Genomic DNA, 5,832 nt, shown 5'->3' with positions numbered 1-5,832 from the left:
TTTGCTTGTTCTGATGAGCTATTATTTTACTGTGTTTAATTGAGATTTGACGTAGTTTAAACTTAAAGAATTCCCATTTTTCTGTGGAAGAACTTATGTTTTCATTAGATGAAATAAGTTCTAGTTGTCGAAGTATTTCGTTACTAAAATTTTCATTGGTAAGCAGGGATGAGTTAAACTTCCAGTAACCTTTATTATAAGAGTTTTTAAGTTGAGGAGTGACACTGAGATGTATCACACAGTGGTCGGTTAAAGGCGCAGCTGAGACACCCACATCTACACTATTCTGCATTAAGCTGTCTGAGATTAGCCAGAAGTCGATACGCGATTTAGCCGAACCATCAGGCTTGAACTACGAAAAAGGACTGAACAAGTGGGTTTGCTAATCTCCAAGGATCTATTAGGTTGAGATTTAGACAGAAGTTGTGTAAAAATGAATTTATATGATGGGAATGGAATTTAGAGGGTGATCTATCAAGCCATTCATCATAAACCATATTGAAATCTCCACCTAATATAAGATTGTTTGTGGAGTATTTGTGAGATAGTTCTTTTAGGTGATTGGTAATCTCAGTAAATAAACGTTTGTTCTGAGCTACATTGTTGTAATCATAAACATTACATAGAAACAAAAAGCTATTATCAACTTTGAGCACACAAATTAGCCAATGGCCCAGACTGTCTTTCCTATGAGTTTCAATTTTATTACGAAAGTTTTTAAATAGTAAGGCTACCCCAGCTGATTTGTTAGTACCATGACAAAGAATTATTCTTTTCCCCCCACTGACTAGACCAGGGGTGGGCAATTCCAGGCCCCTAGGGCCGGTGTCCCTGCAGGTTTTAGATCTCACCTTGGGTCAACACACCTGAATCACATGATTAGTTCGTTACCAGGCCTCTGGAGAACATCAGGACATGTTGAGGAGATAATTTAGCCATTTAAATCAGCTGTGTTGGTTCAAGGACACATGTAAAACCTGTAGGGACACCGGCCCTCGGTGCCCACCCCTGGACTAGACCAAAAATTTTCATCTGCCTCCACAGAGTGTGTTTCTTGTAGCAGTATACAGCTCGCATTTACATTTTTACAGAACAAAAATATTGATTTTCTTTTAACACTGTCTCTTAAGCCCCTGGTATTTGAAGACACACAGTTAAAATTTGAACTAAGGAATGACATAAAAGGGAAGTGAGAAAGCAAAATAGAAAGGTTGACTGTACTTCAAGTACCCAGATAAAAGTAGAACTCTATAAAATTGGGAGCACTTAATCCCTTAAAACTGAATTCACAAAGTGCAAACGACCTCTATGAAAAATCATTATAGTAACGTACCAAATAGGTAATATAAACAGTAAGTATTGAACCTGCCTATTTAAAACTTTGGCAATCTTATAATTTGGTTAAAGAACATGGCCTAAATAGAATTGTTAGCAAAACACAATGTACTCATAGAGTGATACGCTGACTGGTTATTTTGAATAGTTCGACAGTCACCCAGGGAATACCCGAACTCCGTTGATGTAACCGGTGTGCCCTCGGTAGTAGACGTTCTTCCCTTCAGCTCTGGCTCGCTCCATTTTGGGCCAAACTGCAGCTCTTGCCTCCCGGTCTAGTTTGCAGAAATCTTGCTTGAAGTAGACGCCTAGCTCCTTGCACACCTGGGAATCCTTGGTCAGTTTCCAGAAAGCGTCTCGGTAGTGCCTCATGGTGAACTGAACTATTATTTGTCGATGTCTACCCGCTTCTTTTTTCCCTAGACGATGGACGGTATCCACAGCGTTGCCCAGTGAGGAGCCCAATGTGGCGCGATCTTAGCCAAGATGTCAATAACTTCTTTGCGCGTATCTTCGTCATTTTTTTCTTTCCAGCCTTGGATTTTCAAGTTCCAGCGACGCATGTATCGTTCTAGCTCCAACATTCTCTCTTGCAGCTCTGCATTTTCTTTGTTAAGAGCAGGAATGTCTTTTTCCAAACCAGACAGTTTAGCCTTACAGTCTTTTTTATCGGCTGCGTTCATTTCAGCTAGCTTGGCAGTAGTGCTGGGCGATATGGAAAAAATATTTATCACGATATGAATTATTTTATATCATGATAACGATATATATCACGATATACCACCTGACCTGTGGTCATCTGGAAAGTATGCAGTCTGTAAACAGCGAGTGGAGAGGGTGCAGTCTTTGTTTTGAGTTACTGTAAAGCATGTCGCAAATCCGGGTGCACGTAAAGCAGCACCATGTTGCAAAACCACAAGACAGAGTTTCTTTGCGAAAAATATCATTTTTTTATACTTTATTTTCTCTTGCATAAAGTTAAGAGCATGTATAGTGAGAAGACAACACTAATATATTTGCACAGGCTATTTAACCCTTTACGACCTACCATAGAACCAAGTCCGCCAGAGCTTATCTTTACATTTATTTATTTTGAGTGTCTTCATAGTTTTATTTTTGAGATACACAAATTTTTATATATAAATGAAAATAAATTAATGCAAATTTGCAAAAAAACAGCATGTGCATCAAAATAAACTATTTCCAACAGTGTAATTTGACTTCTAAGCATCCCAGAAACGATACAGAAAAGCATAAAGTCAAACGTGACTTTTAAAAACACCAACATAGACTTTGAAACTTAAAAAACTACATTTTCCGCGAAAGTGACGTCACTTCCGGTTTCGGACAGGTAATGGCGGACATGCGATAGTTCGCGCTGACTTATATTCCAACGTAGGAAGTGTTATGAACAGCTGATCGGATTGGCAAAGCGTGTTTCTGGAATATTATGTTTTTGTTGCTGCAAGTCTGGAATATTATGTTTTTGTTGCTGGAAGTGCTTTTTATGCAATTTTTGCAAAGCTATATGTGGAAGGAAACCGTGACCTAGGGCAAGCTAATGGAATAAGATGTAAGTACAACTCCTACGGTTTCATATTCAAAAAAAAAACCATTATTGCGCTACCTTACGTGGTTCTAGTTCTACAGGGATTTAAAAATAGTTAGGCAAAACGGAGTGTGCCTGCTCCGACCGGTTGTAAAGGGTTAATGATATATTTTATGTAATAATTTGTAAAATTCGGGTTAGAAACGATAGAAACGATAGAAGACAAATGGCACGATAGACACTTTTCTATCGTCCACACGATATATATCGTCATATCGCCCAGCACTACTTGGCAGTGTTAGCCACCATTATCATGTTGTTACTTAGCTGCACACTGAAGTCATCGATTTTGTTTGTTAGCTTGTTAATGGCTTCTATAATGGAGCTGCTGGTTTCCATGCTTTTGGATACAGTACCTTTGCTAGGTGGTGGGGGTGCTTTGGTGGGCGTAGGTGGAGTTTTTCTTTTGGCTGACGGTGTTGAAATCTCCATTGCATGTTCGTGGTCAGAGGATGCGGAGCTCTTGGAGGCTAACGCTGGCTTAGCTGAAGTTTCTGCTTTTTCCCGCGTCATCTTCTTCTCTAAATGGCAGATTGGGTCCGTTCAAAAGGTTTTAAGAGGTGAATCTAGTCCTTAAAAATTATAGGCAAAAACAGCAACTTATTTGGTATTCAAAAGTAGAGGTCCAAACTAGTCCACCGGGATTAGTGCACGACGGCTTAAAAAAGGTTGCCTGCCCCGACAGCCATCTTGCCGGATCCTCCCGATTTTTCAGTGATGTAACTACAGCACAGCCCACGCAGCAGTATATGAATGACTAACCTCGTATTGTGGATGGATTATCTCAGTTGTTCTCCTGACTGAATTTTGGTCCTTTTACAGCATCCTGCCACGTGATTACATTTGTTCCTGACCACCGAGAACGCTCACGTTAACTTTTATCAAGTGGAAAAAAAGTTAGCTTGTTTATATTATGCTAAAATAGCTGTGTCGCTAGCAGTCACGTAGCACATCATTATATACCAGCTAGCCCAACTTCAGTAACCCTACAAACGTCACTGGTGTTTAGTTTTCTGTCTTCATTTATGTTGGAAGCGATAGCCGAGCTGTATGTTTGAATTTGTTTCCAAAACCCCGCAGTCAGGACATGCTATATTGTATTTAGATAGAAGCCAGCGAGCTAACTTCGTGCTAACTTCTAACGCCGTTAAATGTCATCAATTCCATTTTCATGGATGCCTGGATGTTAAACTCAATTGTTACACCTGGTAGAGCAGAACACTGATCATTTTATTAAAGATGAAAGACTTTAGACAGTTTTTCAACTCTTAGTAATGCCACAGTGATCGTTTGATATATGGACCTGCAGTGGAGTTTATGCCCAGACACGGCCAGTGACGTCAGACTGAGCAACCGGATAGAGAGAGACTAGTTGAAGCCTACTGAGCAGGGGTGCCAAGGGGATACCTTGCTTCGGCAAGCGCGTACGCTAAATTGGATATGATACAGAGAAGATTAGCATGGCCCCTGCGCAAGGATGACACGCAACTTCGTGAAGCGTTCCAAAGCGCTACCCCCGCTGCCCGCCCCCCCTTACGCTATAAAGGTGTGTGTGAGGAATGCTCCTCAGATCAGCCTTTAGAATACTACTTCATAGGATGATCTCCAGATTAGGGCTGCCACAAACGATTATTTTGAAAGTCGACTAGTCACCGATTAGTTTTGCGATTAGTCGACTAATCAGATCATGCATCCGTTGGACGTAAAACGTACAGCTTATTGCACCAGCATGCATCTGCTCTTATATAACTATCATTAGCTTACAGTTTTAAGTGTTTAAGGTATGTGCTAACTAAAAATAAAGACAAGATGATAGTTTATTAAATTGTAATGACATTTGCAGATTGTTTCGGTGGAGTTTAATAAACTCAGCTGTCTGCTCCTTGCTATCTAAAATATAATAGGACACTGGAGTTTATTCTTGAGCATCTCACACTTCTGATAACCAGTTGTCTGCTTGACGTTTATTTAGCTGCTGTGTAAAAACTATAACTTTAATCTCAGCCAAACCGATTTACTGGGGAACATAAAATACTAAAAAAAAGCCAAACAGTAACATTTGTAAGTTATCTAAGTGACTCATATATTTTTAACCTGAGTAGCGAAAGACGGCGGTGGGTTTGAAAACGATTTGCCGGGAGTCCGGTGTTCTGACGGGCTCTAGTGAGCCTTGCCCCCGGCTAGCTATCGAGCTAGTGGGTAACAGACATCTCCGAAAACGTCGGAGCGCTTTTGAAAATATGTGGTGTCTTGATAAACTGAGCAGATACTTGAGGTTTACACAGCTACATTCTCGCCATAAAATATGTTAAACGTTTATTTTGTGACCCAGAAAGAATAATAACAGTAATATTAAAACTAACTAGCTGCCGCCATTGTTGGAAACTGAGCTGGGCTGCGCTATGAATTCTGGGACAGAGCTACTTCTTCTTCTTCGGGGTTTAATGGCAGCTGGCATCCTTGTACATGCAGTGCTGCCATCTTCTGTTTCAGTCCGTTATTACACTCTTAAATCCTACTACTTATTCCTGCGTCTTTTGTAATCTTACAAAGCTTCAAACGACGCGTCGACTATTAAATCAGTTGTCGGCGATTTTGATAGTCGACATAATCGTGACTAGTCGACTATCGTGGCAGCCCTACTCCAGATGCATCTGTGTTTTATTTACTCCCAGCCAGGGGCGATTCTACGATCAGAGCTTTGGGGGGAATAAAAAAAAAAATGCATATCCTAACCTTAATTACTGGGGGCGAACAATGAATGATGCTCATAGTGAGTAAAAAGTAAACTGAGTGCATTTTTTGGACAGAGATTAACTTTTAATGTGTATAATGTATAATACAGAAACATTAAAAAACACTCCCAAAACAGAATAAATTATGTCAAA

At 40.1% G+C, this 5,832-nt stretch overlaps 1 non-coding gene across 1 annotated transcript; it reads left to right on the top strand.

The window, feature by feature from the left end:
- The first annotated feature begins 4,350 nt into the window (after positions 1-4,350).
- LOC134623590 (U6 spliceosomal RNA) lies at positions 4,351-4,456 on the top strand. The gene has a single exon (XR_010093390.1). It is a non-coding gene; the product is annotated as a U6 spliceosomal RNA (small nuclear RNA).
- Positions 4,457-5,832: the final 1,376 nt, after the last annotated feature.

The sequence above is a fragment of the Pelmatolapia mariae genome, unplaced genomic scaffold (assembly GCF_036321145.2).
Source record: "Pelmatolapia mariae isolate MD_Pm_ZW unplaced genomic scaffold, Pm_UMD_F_2 NODE_ptg000766l+_length_14873_cov_1, whole genome shotgun sequence".
In the NCBI taxonomy this organism is placed as follows: domain Eukaryota; kingdom Metazoa; phylum Chordata; class Actinopteri; order Cichliformes; family Cichlidae; genus Pelmatolapia; species Pelmatolapia mariae.
Note: the sequence above shows the minus strand (reverse complement) of the source record. Positions and strands in the feature narration are given on the sequence as shown.